A 20,831-nucleotide genomic window follows, 5' to 3' on the forward strand; every position below is an offset into this window, starting at 1 on the left:
TAGGGCTGGGGCACAGATGCTGAAGACAGGTCATCCATTCAGGGAACTGTCATGAGTTTGGAAAACATGTCCTTCAATCCACCTGTGCAATCACATGCTAAGAAAGAATGTGGTTTTGGGCTGGCTCCGGGTCAGGACAGCATGTTGACTCCTTCTGTGGCCCTAGAATGTTAATTCTCCTTTTCTCTTGGTCCTCTTCTCAGGCTCAGGTGGGTCTTATTTTAGGACCTCAAAACACAAAGGGTAAGACACCCTTCTGAGGACAGCTTCCACAGACTCTTTGTCCCGGATAAGAGAGACCACCTGCATAACCTCAGAATGCCCTATGTTCCCCCTGGCTTTATGTTTGAACTCTGAGTCTTTATTCTTTAACTCATAGACCTCAGCAAGTCTATATCGTGCTCTGGTACCTTCTTTGGTGAAATGAGGGGTACAAATTTATTCTGTAATAGGACTCTGATTCATTTCTTTAAACATCTGTATTCCCAGGAGAGTGGCAGCTTTTTGAGGGTAGGGAATAGTGTCCTGTTCATCTCTTACCTGTATATTCTAGCATAAGCTATGCGATGTTTACTGAATGAGCATAATGAGCATTTACTTTCTAAGCACTGCTCCATATATTAACTATCATTAGGGGACACAATAAAGAGAAGACATACTGTTTTTTTCCTTGAGGAACGTGTTCTCCCGTCATGATGATAAGACATTTCCATGGAAAACAATTAGGGAAAAACACAAGTGAGTACAGACTTGGCTCCTGACTTTCTTACAGTCAATTTCCCATTCATGCTCTGGGAAGGCAGAAAGTGGAAGTGATCTTTTCAGGCTGCAGATATTACGAGTGCTGTCATGGAGGAAGTATGGTTTGATCCAGTGGTTGGTGGATTGGTGTATTTTAGGTAGATATGAAGGAAAAGGGGAGCAATTCTGGGCAGGAGACTGGGCATAAGTGAGGCTTAGAGATGTGCAGTATCACAGCCTGTAAGCAAATACCGCTGCCCATTATTTTCTCATTTGCAGCTGCAATGCCGGACTCTTGCTATCTCTAATTTTTTATTATGCAGGAAGTTTTAAAGGGGCAGTAATTTGTCTTGTAGATCATTTTTTCTTTAAGAATAACTTATGGGATAGTGTATAGACCAGGGAGCACTTTCTGTTGCAAAGAGATATCAGGACTTTTGATCCTGGGTAACAAGTACTAGATTGAGAGCCTAGAAACAAAGATTCAAATCCCAACCCTGCCAGTGACTTGCTGTGTCCCCACCAGCAGGTCCTCTCTACATGCATCAGGCTTCTGCCCCTTCCTCTTTGGATGTCTTCTACATGTACACAGTTGGAGCATTTACTTATTTTGTTTACGAAATCAACACGATTCCCTAAACAATCTGAGCAATTGTTTATCCAAATGAGACTCTGTCATCTCCAATAGAATTCGCATCTCAAATGCATTCCAGATTCCCTATTACTCAGGAATCTGAGTCCCCTTTTTCTCTACATTAGAAGATAGCAAAATGTTCTCTGAAATGGGGATGTGAAGAGCTGGGTTTGAATGTCTGCTCTATGAGAACCGTGACATCAGACTCTTCCATCTCAGTTCTGCCATCTATAAACCCAGAGGGAAGGACCCACTGATCCACCACTCGCAAATCTCTGATAGGCTTCTGTAACTTGCAACATGCTCAATTTTAATTTTTCCCTGTCTTTACCTATACCCTGCACCCTTAGGAGCCAAGACTCCTCTCTGTTAGATGTTTTGCTTTGCCACTTCTGGAATTATTCTTAAAAATACTGTTATGACTGTTCTCTTTATCCATGTTTTTTCCTGTGTGTGAAATGCCCTTTCCTCTCCTCTCTTTCTCTGCCTGCACCAACCTTGGTTACTACACTTATTATATTGTCCTGTAATTATGTCTTTAGGCCCTTATAAAAGTATCCAAATGTTTGAATGAGAAAATTGAACCTTTCCCCTTCTTCAAACATAGTCCTTAGTATTTTTTCTACCACTGCACTACACTGCATACCTCTTGGGCAACTCTGCCTTGTCTCATTCTTCGGCATTACAAGTGCACACAGCAATACCAGACAGCACACAGAAGACACTTAAAAAATGTTGGTTGGAAGAATGACTACTAGCATTCCACTGTTTGTCACAGAACTCAATGTAATTATTTTAATTCAAGATGGAGCAAAGCGCAATTAAGAGAGTCAAGTTGCTTTGCTGCCAAAAATATATTAAAATCCCAAACCGTAAAATAATTATCTTCTTGGCTTCCTTGCTGCTGTCGTCTATGATGAAAGCATGCGATGACAAGCACAGTAGCTCAGAAACAGTGGAGCTCAGTAGGGAAGGAAGGGTGTGGGTACTGAAACCAACAGTGAGGTGCAAATTCCAGCTCTTTCACTCACTTGAGAACTGATTTTGGACATGTGTTTGTCATCCATAAAATGGAGATGATACTCGTGCCTGCCTCATCCAATTTTGTGAAGAACAAATGACTGAATCCATGTAAAGTGTTTAGAAAAATGCCTGGTACCACATGCATGCGTATGTTTATTGCGGCACTATTCACAATAGCAAAGACTTGGAACCAACCCAAAGCCCATCAGTGACAGACTGGATAAAGAAAATGTGTCACATATATACCATGGAATACTATGCAGCCATTATAAAGGATGAGTTCATGTCCTTTGCAGGGACATGGATGAAGCTGGAAACCATTATTTTCAGCAAACTAACACAAAAACAGAAAACCAAACACTGCATGTTCTCACTTATAAGTGAGAGTTGAACAATGAGAACACACATGGAGACAGGGAGAGGAATACCACACACTGGGGCCTGCTGGGGGGTGGGGGGCTGGGGGAGGGATAGCATTAGGAGAAATACCTAAGGTAAATGAGGAGTTGATGGGTGCAGCACACCAACATGGCACATGTATACATATGTAACAAACCTGCACACTGTGCACGTGTACCCTAGAACTTAAAAGTATGATCATAAAGAAAGAAAGCTGTCTGGTACAGGGCAGTACTTACAATTAAATGTCAGCTTTATTCCTGAGCCCTCTGTTCCCGGAGAGTCCATGGGACAGAAGAAAAAGGTGGCAGAGTTCTGGGGTGTCTACGGCTCTGAGAAAGCAAGAAACCAGATATGTGAGCAGCACTAGGACAGAAGGGAGCCAGGAGGCGATCTCCAGTCTGAGTGTGTACGATGGGTTATCCCCAGCTTAGTTTCAGCCACACTCCCAGTTTCCCACAGAAGAACTCATGTGCCAGTGTGTGCAAATGCCATGTCCTAAGGCTACAGTGGTGAACAGGCTCATATCTGGGGATAATGTGCATTTGCACTATCAGTGGTAGGCTATGGCTACTGACCAGATTCTGACAAGGCTGGTCTTATCTCCAAGTGCCTCACTCACCCACGAATCCTTCCTGGTATTCATACTACTCTTACTTTACACATAAATAAACTCCATGATAGCAAAAATAATGATAGCCAACATTTACTGAGTGTTTATAATTTTCTAGATGCAGAATGTCTTCTATGAACCATCTTATTTAATCCTTAAAAGAAGCCCATGGGCTGGGTATGTTGGCTGACGTCTGTGATCCCAACACTTTGGGAGGCCAAGACAGGCAGATCACGAGGTCAAGACCATCCTGGCCAACATGGTGAAACCCCGTTCTACTAAAAATACACAAATTAGCTGGGCATGGTGGTGCACGCCTGTAGTCCCAGCTACTTGGGAGGCGGAGGCAGGAGAATCGCTTGAATCCAGGAGGCGGAGGTTGCAGTGAGCCGAGACCCACCACTGCACTCCAGCCTGGTGACAGAGCGAGACTCTATCTCAAAAAAAATAAAATAAAATAAAATAAAAAAAGGAAGCCTATGGAGCTATTTATTAATAAATATAATTCATTTTATAAAAGAGACATTGAGACACAGAATCTATGCTGTCCTGGTGATGGCTCACACTGAGTTGCAAGAGCCAAAACAAGCGGACAGAGTTTTAGAAATTTTGTGGGTTAGTCGTTAAGTGCAGCTGTTGTTACAAATTAAATTATATAAACTTTCAATTAAATGAATTATATTTAAAATGGAAGCAAGTATTCAAAACTCATAACTTTCTAGTTATTTTACTACATTTCACTGTTATGTATACTTTTGAGGATATTTCTGTTAATTGTGTCTGTGTGGTAAAAATACTAGAAAATGGTATGATACTGCATACCACTTCTCACTGATACCATGTTGGTACTTTAAAGTAGGCCATAGTGAAAGTATTTACACCATGGAAAATGGAAGATGCTACTAGGCAGAGCTAGCTTGGTTTCTCTCTCCTTCCTTCCTTCCTTCCTTCCTTCCTTCCTCCCTCCCTTCCTCCCTCCCTTCCTCCCTCCCTTCCTCCCTCCCTCCCTCCCTTCCTCCCTCCCTTCCTCCCTCCCTTCCTCCCTCCCTTCCTCCCTCCCTTCCTTCCTTCCTTCCTCCCTTCCTCCCTCCCTCCCTCCCTCCCTCCCTCCCTCCCTTCCTCCCTTCCTTCCTTCCTCCCTTCCTTCCTCCCTCCCTTCCTCCCTTCCTCCCTTCCTTCCTCCCTCCCTCCCTCCCTCCCTCCCTCCCTCCCTCCCTTCCTTCCTTCCTTCCTTCCTTCCTTCCTTCCTTCCTTCCTTCCTCCCTCCCTCCCTCCCTCCCTCCCTTCCTCCCTTCCTCCCTTCCTCCCTTCCTCCCTCCCTCCCTCCCTCCCTCCCTTCCTCCCTTCCTCCCTTCCTCCCTTCCTCCCTCCCTCCCTTCCTCCCTCCCTTCCTTCCTTCCTTCCTCCTTCCCTCCTTCCTTCCTTCCTTCCTTCTCTCGCTTTCTGTCTTTTTGGAAAACTGGTCTTACATATTTACATATTACTTACATATTACTAGCACACCACTGAGCAGAGAGATTAAGTAACTTGTCCATGGCCTTCCCTCTGAGTATTAAGACAAAGATTCAAACCCAGCCATTAACTCCAGCAACCATTGTATTAACCACATTCCTAGAAGACTAATACTGCTTATAAACAACCGAGTGTGTGTTTCATGAACCCACTTAACTGTTACCTGTCTTATACCCCATACCTTCTCTGATTTTTCACCTAGCTCTCCTCAACTCACAGAAATGTCATCTTTTCCTGGTATTCTCTGATCTACCTCAGGTCCTTAGTAAACTCTAAACTCTGGCAGAGTAGGGCCTGTGGCTCTGTCTGATTTATCATTGTAATCCACCTTTCTAGGATAATGTTTGGCACTATATTCAATTTTTTCTTTTTGCACAGGGAATAAAAACAATTAATTATGTGCATGTATTATTTCTCCTTCTGGAGTGTATGCTCCTTAATAATTAGTTCTATGATTCATTTCTAAGACCAGCAGCCCAACACCAGGCACAGAGCCACATATAGATTAAATACTCAGTAGCTATTTGTTTTAGTAAAAGTTACCAGAATTCAGGGATCAGCTTTTTTTTCTTATAGCAAAGCCTCCTGAGAGCAGGTTTTGATGAAATTGGAAGAAGACTAGGAAAATTCAGGACCCCAAGTTTGAAAGTGTAGGATGACCTTGGTCATGGTGTAGGGGCGATAGCCCGAGGCACAGAGAATGGACAATATGTATAAGGGTATGATTGAGATGTAATGGGGTAAAGCACACTGACTGGAAGGGTTGGCTGTGATAGCCACCTTGGCTGTCTTCTGCTTTGTTGAGGCTCAGCACTTCAGATAGCTAAGAGCAATGACGTCTGTGTATGTGTTTCACATTAAAACAAAACGTAATTTGTTGTGGTGAAAATACCCCAGCCAGGGCCCAAGGAGACTTGCATTTGAATCCTGGATGTGTTAGATTGCCTTAATGATCCCAATTTTTTTCCATGTATTCACACCTTTGTCAATAAACTTGGCAGCATGTTCCCGTTCTGATTCTGGGCTCATCTATTTGACCTACATTAGCCAATAAAAAAGTAACCATGTTCCAGTTACAATATTTGCTTTGTCCAATCGAATGAGACAGAAGTAATCATATGCCAGCTCAAGACCATGTGCACGTTTCATTGTTCCCTTAACTGTGCTATCGCTATGAGAAGGACTTTCCCTGATGATCCCAGCAAAAGGATGAGAGACACATAGATTAAACCCAACCACAGTGGAAACCAGCCCAGATCAGCCAACCCCTGGCAAACATGCAGACTTTCTTTCTTTTTTTTTTTTTTTTAGATGGAGTTTCGCTCTTGTTGCCCAGGCTGGGGTACAATGGTGTGATCTTGGCTCACTGCAAACTCTGCCTCCCAGGTTCAAGCGATTCTCCTGCCTCAGCCTCCCGAGTAGCTGGGACTACAGATATGTACCACCACACCCGGCTAATTTTTGTATTTTTAGTAGAGACAGGGTTTCCCATGTTGGTCAGGCTGGTCTCGAACTCCTGACCTCAGGTGACCCACCTGTGTCAGCCTCCCAAAGTGCTGGGATTACAGGTGTGAGCCACCCCAAACCTGCAGATTTTTTACAAATCATAAATGATTAATGTCTAAGTGGTTGAGTTGTGGAGTGGTTATATAGCAATAGCTAACCGATACAGTGGCCCTTCAGTCTTAGTCAGCTCTGACTGCCATATCATAGGCCAGGTGGCTTACACAACAGAAGTGTATTTTCTCACAGTTGCAGAGGCTGGAAAGTCCAGATCAAGGTGCCAGCCAATTCAGTTCTTGGTGAGAGCTGTTTTTGTGGCTGGGGGATGGTTGGTTTCTTGCTCCATGCTCATATGGCCTTTCCTGAGTGCATGCATTCAGAGAAAGGGCAAACAAGCAAGATTTCTGGTGTTTCTACTTGGAAATGGGATGGTAATCCAAACGGATCAGGGCCCCATCATTATGTCCTCTTTTAACCTTAATTACTTTCTTAGAAGACCTATCTTCAAATATAACCCCACTAGGGGTTAGGGCTTAGACACAGAAATTTTGGGAGGACATAAACATTTGGTCCATACTACCTCCCTTAGGATTCTTTTACTCATCTGAAAGATAAGGATGTATGGTCATAATACACATCCAGTAAATACTTATTGAATCAAGAATATTGGACAATATATTTCTAAAAAACATTTCAAGATGGTTTTTTTTTGTTGTTGTTGCCATAAAGGCATCTAGAATTCATACAAGAGGGAAAAATGTCATCCTCTATTCTAATTAAACTGTCTGCAAGTAAGGAAGGGCATAGAGATGCCTAATATTTAAATACATGCAAGTATATTTAAGACTATTGAGCAGGGAACTCAGCTATTCCATTCAATTGTTCCTTCAGGTCCTAGATCAGCACTTGGCATAAAGAAGATAATTCAATTACCTACTTTATTGAATTGAAAAAAAGTTATCGAATTGAAAAAAAAAGACTGAGGGAATGAGTCAATCAGGTCTTGTGCCTGCCTATAGCTGTCCTCAAAAAGTTCAGGGAGATGAGGCGGGATACAATCTGAATCATGGGAAAGAACGGTCCTCTGCTTGACTAATAGGAAGTACAACGATGAAAACAGAGGAGGTGTTGAGCTGTCCTGATAGCTCAAGGGTTGCCTTGGGCAGTCCAACTGGCACCTCCTTCCTGTTCCTCCTTCGTGATTACCATGCCATCCCACAGCATGTTAACTGCAACTGATTCCAAACCACACTGATGTTCACCCTTTGTTCTCCAAACCTAATTGTGCTTGTCCTCAGTATCTGCCTGATTGTTCAAATGAGAGATGAGTCATCTCTTGCTTCTTTACATCCCACTCAATGGAGCCCACAGCTCCATTTCCCCACTGAAATGACAAAATCCAATTTGACCTTAATTGTAGCCACTGAGCTATCATTCGCTGGGGAGTGACCATAGGCCAGGCAGTGCCCGAGATGACTAGTCTAAAAGATCTCATCTAATCCTCATCATGACCTTATGATGTGAGTATACTCTTTATATCATATTGATTAAATAGAGACTCAGAAGGGTTAAGTGACTTTCCTGGAGACACAGAGTTGGATAAAGGGATTTGCACCTAATCTGATGAATTTTAAAAACCCTGTCCTTTCCACATTGTCAAATTATCTCCAGTCCAGATGCTTTCTTCTCTTCTTTCTCCATTGTCTCTGTTCTGTGGAATCGGGCATTCACCTCTGCCCCCATGGTACCTGCACATCTGTCTGCTATAGCTCTTATCATATGAGATGATAATTATTCACCTGCTTGACTAGTCTATCACTCTGCTAGCAATGTCTTAGTCTCCCCTCTGTTCTGTATTCTCAGGTCTTTGTCAGATATATAGTACCTGTTCCATAAATACTTTTAGAAATCAATTAAATTCCTTCATCTCTAATTACCAAACCTGTTATCTTTCACAGAGTAGAGGGTTACATCTGACATAAACTGTGAAGAAGACAATCTCCCCTATCAGCCCATTATTTTCTGTAAGAACAAGCCTAGTTAACCACCCCACACCCCCACAAAAGGGCCAGGGTTCTCTTCAGGTACTCCTGCTGTGAGACAAGAGTGGCAGAACGACTCCCATGCCCTGACAATTGGAAGAGGTCAAGCTCCCAAGGTGCCATCTGCTCCCATGGGTTTGGCCTGCCAGGGAAGAGCTCAGCAAATCCACCTGAAAGAGGGTGAAGGGTGATGAAGTCAGAGTGAGTGTTGGCTGATTGCCTGATTCCAGAGATTTACCCTCTTCCAGATGCTAGAAGCATCTTCACCCCATTTTCTTACTGCATTTTCCAGGCCTTGTAGTTACAATATATTCTCTTTTAAAACAAACACAGACGCGACCCCATCTTTGTCAGTGCACAAAATGGCGCCATACAGCCTACTGATGATCTGGCTGCAGAAAGCTCTGGGTGTGCAGCAGTACCATGTGGCCACAGTCCTGTGCCAACAGGCCAAGGTGGCGACGAGCCACTTTGAGTCCAAGTACGTCCACTATGACCTGCTAGAGAAGAACATTAACATTGTTCGCAAACGATTGAACCGGCCTCTGACCCTCTCGGAGAAGATTGTGTATGGACACCTGGATGACCCCGCCAGCTAGGAAATCGAGTGGGGCAAGATGTACCTGCAGCAGCGGCCAGACAGCGTGGCCATGCAGGATGCGACGGCCCAGATGGCCATGCTGCAGTTCATCAGCAGCAGGGTCCCAAGGTGACCGTGCTGTCCACCATCCACTGTGACCATCTGATTGAGGCCCAGCTCGGGAGTGAAAAAGACCTGCGCCGGGCCAAGGACATCAACCACGAAGCTTATAATTTCCTGGCAAATGCAAGTGTCAGATATGGCGGGGGCTTCTGGAAGCCTGGATCTGGAATCACTCACCAGCTTATTTTGGAAAACTATGAATACCTTGGGGTTCTTCTGATTGACACTGACTCCCATACCCCCAGTGGTGGCAGCCTGGGGGGCATCTGCATTGGAGTTGGGGGTGCTGAACTGTGGGTGTCATGACTGGGATCCCCTGGGAGCTGAAGCGCCCCAAGGTGATTGGCATGAAGCTGATGGGCTCCCTCTCCGGTTGGATTTCACCCAAAGGTGTGATTCTGAAGGTGGCAGGCATCCTCACAGTGAAAGGTGGCACAGGTGCAATCGTGGAATACCATGGGCCTGGTGTAGACTCCATCTCCTGCACTGGCATGGTGATAGTCTGCAACATGGGCACAGAAATTGGGGCCACCACTTCCGTGTTTCCTTACAACCACAGGATGAAGTAGTACCTGAGCAAGACCTGCTGGGCAGACATTGCCGATCTAGCTGATGAACTCGAGGATCACTTGGTGCCTGACCCTGGCTGCCATTATGACCAACTAATTGAAGTTAACCTCAGTGAACTGAAGCCGCACATCAATGGGCCCTTCACCCCTGACCTGGCTCCCCCCGTGGCAGAAGTGGGCAAGGTGGCAGAGAAGGAAGGATGGCCTCTGGACATCTGACTGGGTCTGATTGGCAGCTGCACCAATTCAAGCTATGAAGATATGGGGCACTCAGCAGCTGTGGCCAAGCAGGCACTAGCCCATGGCCTCAAGTGCAAGTCCCAGTTCACGATCACTCCATGCTCTGAGCAGATGTGCACCACCACTGAGCGGGACGGCTAAGCACAGACCTTGAGGGATGTGGGCGGCATCGTCCTGGCCAATGCTTGTGGCCCCTGCAATGGCCAGTGGGACAGGAAGGACATCAAGAAGCAGGAGAAGAACATAACTGTCGCCTCCTACAACAGGAACTTCACGGGCTGCAATGACACAAACCCTGAGACCCACGCCTTTGTCACATCCCCAGAGACTGTCACAGCCCTGGCCATTGTGGGAACCCTCAAGTTCAACCCAGAGACCAACTACCTGACAGGCAAGGATGGCAAGAAGTTCAAGTTGGAGGGTCCTGATGCAGATGGGCTTCCTCAAGCAGAGCTGGACCCAGGATAGGACACCTACCAGCACTCCTGCAAGGGCTACCACTGATCACATCTCGGCTGCTGGCCCCGGCTCAAGTTCCATAGGCACTTGGAAAACATCTCCAACAACCTGCTCATTGGGGCCATCAACATTGAAAATAGCAAGGCCAACTCTGTGCATGATGCCGTAACCCAGGAGTTTGACCCCGTCCCTGCCACTGCCCGCCACTACAAGCATCATGGCATCAGGTGCGTGGTAACTCGGGGATGAGAACTATGGCGAGGGCTTAAGCCAGGAGCATGCAGCACTGGAGCCTCGCCACCTTAGAGGCTGGGCCATCATCACCAAGAGCTTTGCCAGGATGCAGGAGACCAACCTGAAGAAGCAGAGCCTGCTGCCCCGAACTTCGCTGACCCAGCTGACTACAGCAAGATTCGCCTTGTGGACAAGCTGACCTTTCAGGGCCTGAAGGACTTGCCCCTGGCAAGCCCCTGAAGTACATCATCAAGCACCCCAACGGGACCCAGGAGACCATCTTCCTGAACCACACCTTCAACAAGATACAGATCGAGTGGTTCCGTGCCGGCAGTGCCCTCAACAGAATGAAGGAGCTGCAGCAATGACGGCAGCACCTCCTCACAACCCCCTCCCCACCTCACCCAGCGCTGGTGTCATGTTGAAGTTCAGCTCCATGTGAGCCATCAGTGCCACCAGCCATGGCTTCTTACTCCAAGATGGCGCCACCAGACATGGTTCCTGCTCCCCGCTCAGCCCACGAGTGACTGTGGTTGGGGGGTTCTTAAAATAACTTTTTAGCCCCTGCCTTCCTATTTTTAGTTTGGTTCAGATCTTAAGGAGCTCCATGCAGCTGTATTTATTTTTGATGACAAGACTCCTAGCTAAAGTTAGAAAAAAGAAAAAAAATACGGTGGCTCATGCTTATAATCCAAGATCACCTCAGGTCGGGAGTTCAAAACCAGCCTGGCCAACATGGTGAAACCCCCATCTCTACTAAAAATACAAAAATTAGCCGAGTGTGTGGTGTGCGCTTGTAATCCCAGCTACTGGGAGGCTGAGGCACAAGAATTGCTTGAACCTGGGAGGCGGAGGTTACAGTGAGCCAAGAGTATGCCACTCCACTCCAGCCTGGAAACAAGAGTGAGACTCTGTCTCAAAAACAACAACAATAACAACAACAACAAAAAACTAAATACAATAAAACAAAACAAAGTAAAACAAACAACAGTGATAATAATAGTAACCTTTAGTTTCCTATAAAACTTGGTTCTTGCTACATGCGAGCACTTTCCTGCCTTCAACCTCCTAGTTCAGCTTATCTTTAGTGATTCCATTCTCTCTGTCTTCCAGAATTCATGCCTGGGCACAAAAATTGCTCGCTATTCCAAAGAGGTAATTAAAGCAGGACGAGTCTGATTTCCTGAAGAGGGGAGAGCCAGACAACCTGGCTGTGAACTCGACCTAGCGTTTAAGTAATCCTTGAATTTGTTTGGCAAAAGCAAACCAGCAGTTACCAAAGATAAGAAATCAGGTGATTTTTTTTTTTTTTTTTTTTTGCTTGCTTGCTGGCTTGCTTTTTTGCCTACGTGAGAGAAATTACTAAAAGATTTTTATCTTGCTCTCTAAATAATCAATCTTGCCCCAGCAGAAAACAAAACAAAACAAAACAAAACAAAACACGGCTGTGTTATGTTCTGCACTGGGATGTTTCAAAGAACAGGTCACGGCTGGGAGCCTTGGGAAACTGTTATGAGTGCAGCTGGTGTGAGGCGGTAAAGGCTGGAGTTTAGAGAAGATGAGTTTCTGTGGAGAAAGTAAAGCAAAATATCTCATGGTTTTAATCTTAGTATTTTCAGACTCATTTCTGTCCTTACTCCTCAAAGTTTTAGAATCTTAGGAACACGTGTCCAATGACCTCTAAAGCCAAATATGCAAGGTTAAGCAAGCTTTGCAGGTTACCTGCACTGCCCTCCATAAAACTGTCCTCACTTTGGACAGCAGTCACAGATTCCAGAGCTCCCAGGTCCCGCTCCGTTCTGACCAGCTGGCTGCAAGCTCAGAGGCTCCCACTACCTCCTCAGATGTAATGTCACTAGAATGACTCAAAGAACTCAGGAAAGTGCTATACTTATTATTACAATGTTACTTTAGCCAAAATATACAAATCAAAACCAGCCAAAGGGAGAAGCATAGGGTGAGGTCTGGGAGAGTTCCCCACCTGAAGCTCCTGTCATCCCCAAAGATGTAACCTTCTCGCTACAGTGTGGAAAACTGCCAACCAGGGGAGCTCACTGGAACTGAAAAAAATTTTTTTTAATGGACAATGTAATAAGTGTACATATTTATGGGGTGCATAGTGATGTTGTCATACAAAAAATTCATAGCGATCAGAACAAGATTGGCATATCCATCATCTCAAACATTTATCTATGGGGAATACTATGGAGGTTCCACAAAAAACTACAAATAGAACTACTATATGACCCAGAAATCCCACTACTAGGCATTTATTCAAAGGACAGGAAATAAGTCTATCAAAGAGACATCTGTTCCCCCATGTTTATTGCAGCTTTATTCACAATAGCCAAAGCGTCCAACCTCGGTGTCCAACAACGGAGGAAGGGATAAAGACAATGGATAAAGACAATAGAATATTATCAGCCAGGCCAGGCGCGGAGGCTCATGCCTGTAATCCCAGCACTGTGGGAGGCTGAGACGGGCGGATCACAAGGTCAGGAGTTCCAGACCAGCCTGGCCAACATGGTGAAACCCCGTCTCTACTAAGAACACAGAAAGTAGCCAGGCGTGGTAGTAGGCGCCTGGAGTCCCAGCTACTCAGGAGGCTAAGGCAGGAGAATTGCTTGAACCAGGGAGGCGGAGGTTGCAGTGAGCTGAGATCGCACCACTGCACCCAAGCCTGGCGACAGAGCAAGACTCCATCTCAAAAAAAAAAAAAAAAAAAAAAAAAAAAAAAAAAATACTATCAGCCATAAAAAAGACTGAAATCCTGTCACTTACTGCAACATGGATGGAACTGAAGGACATTATGTTAAGAGACATAATACAAGAACAGGACCTCTTAGCAAAAAGTATCAGATGTAGTCTGAAGGGCCCACCATGAATAACAGACACTGCGATCACTGGGGAAATTCCAAGGGCTTAGAGGTTACCTCCCAGGTATGATGAGATAAAGGCCAGCCAAATTTTCATTCATATAATGAGGAAATGCGAACTGAGACTTGATGACCTGATGGATCTCACCATTCTACCTCTTCTCAGCCCTCATTTCTTTTGACCAAACTCTCTTACCTGATTAAGGGGCTGTCAATCCAGCATAGGGTTCTGAGAGTCCAAACACCAGGGTCTCCTCTGAAATCCCCCATCTCGCTGTGTAATCTTAGAAAAGTCCCTTAATTTGTTGAGCTCGAGTTTCCCCAGTTGTAAGTGAAAGTATTAGACTGTAATCCATGAGCTACATCAAACTGATGGTTCTATGGCTAAGCCACGGAAACTCTCTGAGACTAAATTTCCTCATCTTTAAAATAAGGAGACTAGATTAGATGATTTCTCCCTGGGCTAAAAATCCATGATTTTAGTACTTTACAACCTTTGCAAAGTGTAAGAAAAAGATGCATCAGCACTATTCCACATGGCAATTCTATTTTCTAGTTTATTGTCCTCTCCTGCCCCTGAAATAACAGAGTGGCTGCCTAATGTGTTATCGGGTGCCCCTTACACAGATGGATGCCAAAGATTTTCCCCTTTGTTTCTGGGGAAATAAAAGAAACAGAAAGTGGGAGGCAGGAATAAATTTTAAAGGCTGGGTAAGGGACCAGCCAAAAAGGCATAACTGAAAGAATTTTTGTCCCTTAGGTAAATATTATTTTTGCACTAACTACATGTTGCAAAAACTAAAGAACATTATATACAGGAAAAATACCTCAGTTCCAAAATGTGGGTATTTTCAAATTGTCAGGCAAATGTACTTTCCTGAAGGCCCATGAACATTTTGTATTTAAAATAAAAGTAAATAAAAGCTATATGTTAATACTGCTGATGTCTCACACAGCGACAACAAGAAATGACCCGTTGCTGGGTCATTTAGTTCATGTCTTTGTCATTGATCTTGACAATAAGACTATTTAGTTACTAGTGTGTCTGGCCCTCTGAATCAACAGCTCACAAATTTTTGGATCACACACTCCCAAAAAGGGTTAAAAATGCATACTCCGAGTACCCCAAAATGTATGTCATTCATTTTTAAATTATGCATGCATCCTATTTTAGTTAAATGTGTCTATTCAAATAGGCTTTATTACTTTTTGAAATCATGGTTTATGAAAATATAACAATTTGAAGATCTGGCTCAAAATTCAGTTTATTTTGATATTTGGTTTTAATGGTCATTGTATGACCCGCATATCCTGCATTAATAACCACCATTAATGGTCACCAAAATTATAAGAATAAATAATACAGGGGTCCAAACAGAAGAATCATGTCATTGGCCAAGCTTACTCAATCTTGATAATCATTTCTCAGTTATGCAAAATTTTAGTTCAAATCTTGTTAGTATATTTTTATATTCCCCAAGGCCTATTACTTTTTCTTGCAAATAAAATAAGAGGTGCAGCATTGTTAAATATATATATTTATATTTCATAGGCTTTAATTAGACTTTAATTTTAATAGACTTTTAGTTTTTAGAGCAGTTCTAGGTTCACAGTGAAATTGAGCAGAAACTAAAGGGAGTTCCCATGCACAGCCTCCCCCACTTATCAGCATAAATGTAACACAGTGGAAGATCTATTACGTCACTGAACCTACATTGACACATCATCACCCAAAGTCCACAGTTTACATGAGGTCCACCCTTGGTGTCATACATTCTGTAGGTTTTGACAAATGTATAATGACATGCATCCACCACTATTGTATCATACAGAATATTTCCGCTGCTCTAAAATTCCTTTAGGCTCAGCTTATTCACTTACCCCTCCCTACAACTCCTGGTAACCACTGATCTTTTTACTGACTCCATTGTTTTGCCTTTTCCAGAATGTCATATTGTTGTGAGGTAGGAAGGGGAACTCAACTCTGGAGGTGGGCTTAGATATCGGACCAAATTAAGGACTAGCTAAAACAGGTCTGGGCAGGAGCACCTCCCCCTAACACAGGCTCACCAGTGTGCCATGTCAGTTTACCATTGCCATGGCAACACCCAGAAGTTACTGCCACCTTGCCATGGCAACAACCCGTCAACCCAGAAGTTACCACCCTCATTTTATAGATTTCTGCATAAACCACCATTAATTTGCATATAATTAAAAGTGAGGTTACATATGAGTGCAAACCTGCCTCTGAGCTGCTACCCTGAACACCACTGCCTATGGGGTAGCCCTGCTCCATGAGGAGCAGTACTTCTGCCATATCAATAACAGTTGTTATTTAACACCACCTGGCCTACCCTTTAATTCTTTTCTGTGCGAAGCCAAAAACCTTCCCTGGCTAAGACTTAATATTGGTGCTTGCTTGTCCTGCATCAGTTGGACTCATACAGTATGTAACCTTTTCTGATTGATTTCTTCTACTCACATGCATTTGAGTTTCCTCCATGTCTATTCATATAGTGTTGAATAACCATAGTTATTCATTGTATGGATATACCACACTTTATCCATTCACCTACTGAAGGAACATCTTGGTTTATTCTAAGTCTTCGCAATTATGCATAAAGAAGCTAGAAACATCCATGTGAAGGATTTGTGTGAACTAAGTATTCAACTCATTTGCATAAGTATCACGGAAGTATGTTGCTGGATCACATATAAGATTTTTGTAAGAAACTGCCAAACTGTCTTCCAAAGTAGCTGTACCACTTTCATTCCTACTAGCAGTGAATGAGAGTTCCTGCTGCTATCACTTCTTGGCCTTTTGGTTAAGATAGGTGTGGAGAGTTCCTATTGCTCCACATCCTCACCATCATTTGGTGTTCTCAATTTCTGAATTTTTGCCATTCTAATAAGTATGTAGTGATATCTCATTTTTGTTTTAATTTGCAAGTTCCTAATGACACATGATGTTGAGCAGCTTTTCATATGCTTATTTGCCACCTGTATATGTTGTTTGCTGAGGTGTCCATTCAGGTCTTCTATTTTTAAATATGGTTCGTTGGTTTTTTTATTGTTACATTTTAAGATTTTTTTATGTATTTTGGATTATAGTCCTTTATCAGACATGTCTTTTGCAAATATTGTCTCCCAATTTGCTGCCTGTCTTCTAATTCTTTGTACAGTGTCTTTTACACAGTATAGGCTTCTAATTTTAATGAAGTTTCATTTATCAGTAATTTCTTTGGTGTTTTATCTAAGAAGTCATTGTCAAATCCAAGGTCATTTACATTTCTTCTGTATTATCTTCTAAAAGTTTTACAGTTTTCCATTTTATGTCTAGGTCCATTAGGTCCAAAATATAATCTATTTTGAGTTAATTTTTGTGAATAGCGTAAGGTCTGTGTCTAGATTTATTTATTTTTGTATGTAATGTCCAGCTGCTCACCAGCATTTGTTGAAAAGACTATCTTTTCTTTATTGTGTTACTTTTGCTTTTTTGTTGAAGATCAGTTGACTATATTTGTGTAGGTCAATTTCTGAGCCCTCTGTCCCGTTCTATCGAGATAATTATCTGTTATTTTGTCCATACTATGCCTTCTTGGTTGTTGTAGCTTGATAGTAAGTCTCGAAGTCAGGTGGCATAAGTCTTCTGACTTTGTTCTTCCCCATTAGTATTTTTGGCTACTCTTGGTCTTCTGCCTCTTCCTATATACTATAGAACCCGTTTTTCAATATGCACGAATAGCTTGCTGAAATTTCATTGGGATTGTAATGAGTCACTAGATCAAGTTGGGAAAAACATCTTGACAATTTTGAGCCTTCCTTTCCATAAACATGAAATGTCTCTCCATTCATTGAGTTTTCTATGATTCTGTTGACAAGTTTTGCAATGTTTTTCATACAGATCTTGTACATATTTTATTAGATTTATACTTAAATATTTTATTTTTAAGGTGCTAATGTAAATGGCATTGTGTTTTTAATTTCAAATTTCAGTTGTTCATTGCTATTATATTAGGAAAGTGATTGATTTGAATATTAACTGTATATCCTTTAAAGTAATACTTACTTGCTATAATCACTTATTCATTTTAGGAGGTTTTTTTTTTTCCTGTGTAAACAATGATATCATCTGCAAACAGTTTTATTTCTTCCTGTTCTATATAATAATAACATAATGAATGTTCGTTGTAAAAGAATATATAAAGGGAGGTATAAAGTAAAAAGTAAATGTTTTCCTCCCATTTCATGTCTCACAAGTAACAACAATGAATGTTTTAATTGTTTCTTCTTTTAGTCATTTTATATTTTTATATATATTTTACATTTATATATATTTGTATATAAGCATTTGTATATATATGTATATAAAACTACATACATATGGGTATGTATTTTTAAAATTTCACACAGACTCTGATCTTATTATATATGTAGTCTACAACTTGTATTTTCCCCTATTTATTCATATTTATTCATATTAGGCTACAGATGTCTGTATCACCAGTTTTCTACCTTCATAGAAATCCTTTGTGTGGCTATACCACAAGATCTTTAACTAGTATCCTATTGGTAGACACTTAACTGTTTCCAGTTTTTCAATGTTTTAAACAATACTATAGTGAATATCTCTGTTTATGTATTGTGTGCCCTTATGCAATAATATTTATAATACAAAATGCCTGGGAGAGGCTGGGCACAGTGGCTCATGCCTGTAATCCCAGTACTTTGGGAGGCCAAGGTGGGTGGATCACAAGGTCAGGAGTTCAAGACCAGCTTGGCCAATATGGTGAGGCTGAGGCAGAAGAATCACTTGAACCCAGGAGGCAGAAGTTGGAGTGAGCCGAGATCGCGCCACTGCACTCCAGCCTGAGTGACAGAGTGAGACTCCGCCTAAAAAATCAAAAGCAAAAACAAAAACAAAATTCCTGCGAGAAGAACTGCTAGGCATAAAAAAGCCATAAACTTTGAAATTTCCGACTTCAGCTTTGACATGTAAAGAGCTTAGAAGTCATTAGTCTTGTTCTTCAATAAAAAGCTGGAAAAATTAAAAATTGATAACTTTTCTTGGACATATCAGAGAACTAATATGACAGGGCCAATCACCACCCCAAAATTAGTAGTGACAGGCACAATCCAGAGAGACACAGCCCAGATAGAAGCTGTGAGCGCCATAAACAGGAACACTCAAGAGGAAGTTTTGATGAGTTTCTGGAAGTCAAATACAGGATAATGTAAAAAACAAAAACTTCCTGAAGGCTGTGGTTTTGATGGCGTAGTCCCCACACGTTTGTGTACTTTAACTATGGGAAGTCTACCAGGACCTAAGTGTTTCTTTTTGAGATGGAGTTTCGCTCTTGTTACCCAGAGTGGAGTGCGATGGCCCGATCTTGGCTTCCCACAATCTCCGCCTCCCAGGTTCAAGCAATTTTCCTGCCTCAGCCTCTGCAGTAGCTGGGATTCCAGGCATGCGCCACCATGCCTGGCTAATTTTGTATTTTTAGAAGAGACGGGGTTTCTCCATGTTGGTCAGACTGGTCTTGAACTCCCAACCTCAGGTGATCCGCCCACCTTGGCCTCCCAAAGTGCTGGGATTACAGGCGTGAGCCACCACACCCGGCTCAGACCACAGTGTTTCTTGCAGCGGGAAGAAAAGATACTCGATGTGAAATACAGTCAGACATTCTTCCCTAAGAAGGGCCTAATTTCCCGGGGTAAGTCTTTGCCAGAGCGTTATCCTAGATAGGGAAGGACACTCTTCCTACTGCAGCTCCGTGTAGTCCTCCTTTCTCCCCTAAGGGGAAAACGTATATTATAAAGAGGATTCAGGCCTCCAGTAAATAGATTGGGAATACTGTAGTCGGGGAATGGAGTAGGGGGAAAGGGAAATGGATAAACAGGTGTGAAGATCACAGCCCGGGAACATCAGCCCACTGAAAGACTGATCTAAATTGGAAGACTGTAGATAGAATTCATTCCTCCCCAACACCTTAACAACACCGCCACAGGATTTCAATAAAATAACAGTACATTATAGCTGAAGGACACAGGAGACACAGGCTCTCTCTGAGTAGGAGTGCTTAGGGGAATTTCAAAATAAAGAGGGAAGACAAAAACAAGGACAGAGGAATGTAAAGGCTCTGACACCTATAACGGAGTAATTTTTAAATAAGTCCATTTTTAGCCAGATGTATACATATCTTTATACTAGAGAACTATTTACCTCTAATTCTTATGACCCGATAGATACAAAATGTTTTGGTTTCAATAAAAAATTATAAGGCAGCCAGGTGCAGTGGCTCACGCCTGTAATCACAGCACTTTGGGAGGCCGAGGCAGGCGGATCACCTGAGGTCAGGAGTTCAAGACCAGCCTGGCTAACAAGGTGAAACCCCATCTCTACTAAAAACACAAAATTAGCCAGGCATGGTGGCAGGCGCCTGTAATCCCAGCTGCACAGGAGGCCAAGGCAGGAGAATCACTCAATCCTGGGAGGTGGAGGTTGCAGCGAGCCAAGATTGCGTCATAGCACTCCAGCCTGGATGATAGAGTGAGACTCCATTTAAAAAAAAATAAAATTTTATATATATATATATATATATACACACACACACACACACACACATATATGTGTATATATATGTATGTGTATATACATGTCTGTGTGTGTATATGTACGTATGTGTATATATATAAAAATAGATAGATATAGATGTGTGTGTGTCGTGCCAGAAAACAAGAAAAACTACCCAGTCTGAAAATACCAAGCATTAATCAGAACTTGATTGATTCATGATAGAGATGCAGGAATCATCAGACTGAACATTTAAAACAACGATGATTGACATGTTAAGGGCTCTAATGGAAGAAGGCAACAAGAAACAACAGAAGGTAATACAAGCAGAGAGAGGGAAATTCTAAGTAAAGATCAAAATAAAATGCTGGAAACCAGAAACATTGTAACAGAAATGAAAGATGTCTTTGAATATCTCATTAGTAAAGTGGACATGGACATGGAAAATATTAGTGAGTTTGAACATGGGTCAATAAAAACTGTCCACACTGAAATGCAAATGGGAAGATAATGAAGAAAACAAAGCAGAACACGACATTTGAGAATTCTGGGAGGGTTTCAAAAAGTATAATGAATGCATATACCAAAAGGGAATAGAGAATGGAACAGAATAAATATATGAAATAATAATGGCTGAGAATTTTCTAAAATTAATGACAGACACCAAATTACAGATCACAGATCCAGGAAGTTTAGAGAACTCCAAGCA

General features: G+C 42.5%; 1 long non-coding RNA gene and 1 pseudogene across 1 annotated transcript in view; one reads left to right on the plus strand and one right to left on the minus strand.

Annotated features, from left to right (window-relative positions):
* Positions 1–2,406: 2,406 nt before the first annotated feature.
* LOC135965310 (uncharacterized) overlaps positions 2,407–20,831 on the minus strand; it is a 288,369-nt gene continuing 269,944 nt past the window's right edge. Inside the window, exon 3 of the long non-coding RNA XR_010578217.2 lies at positions 2,407–3,129. This is a non-coding gene — a long non-coding RNA (uncharacterized lncRNA). The remainder of the gene's footprint in view (positions 3,130–20,831) is intronic.
* On the plus strand, positions 6,926–11,702 carry LOC102142446 (aconitate hydratase, mitochondrial pseudogene; annotated as a pseudogene).

The sequence above is a fragment of the Macaca fascicularis genome, chromosome 10 (genome assembly GCF_037993035.2).
Source record: "Macaca fascicularis isolate 582-1 chromosome 10, T2T-MFA8v1.1".
Lineage (NCBI taxonomy): Eukaryota > Metazoa > Chordata > Mammalia > Primates > Cercopithecidae > Macaca > Macaca fascicularis.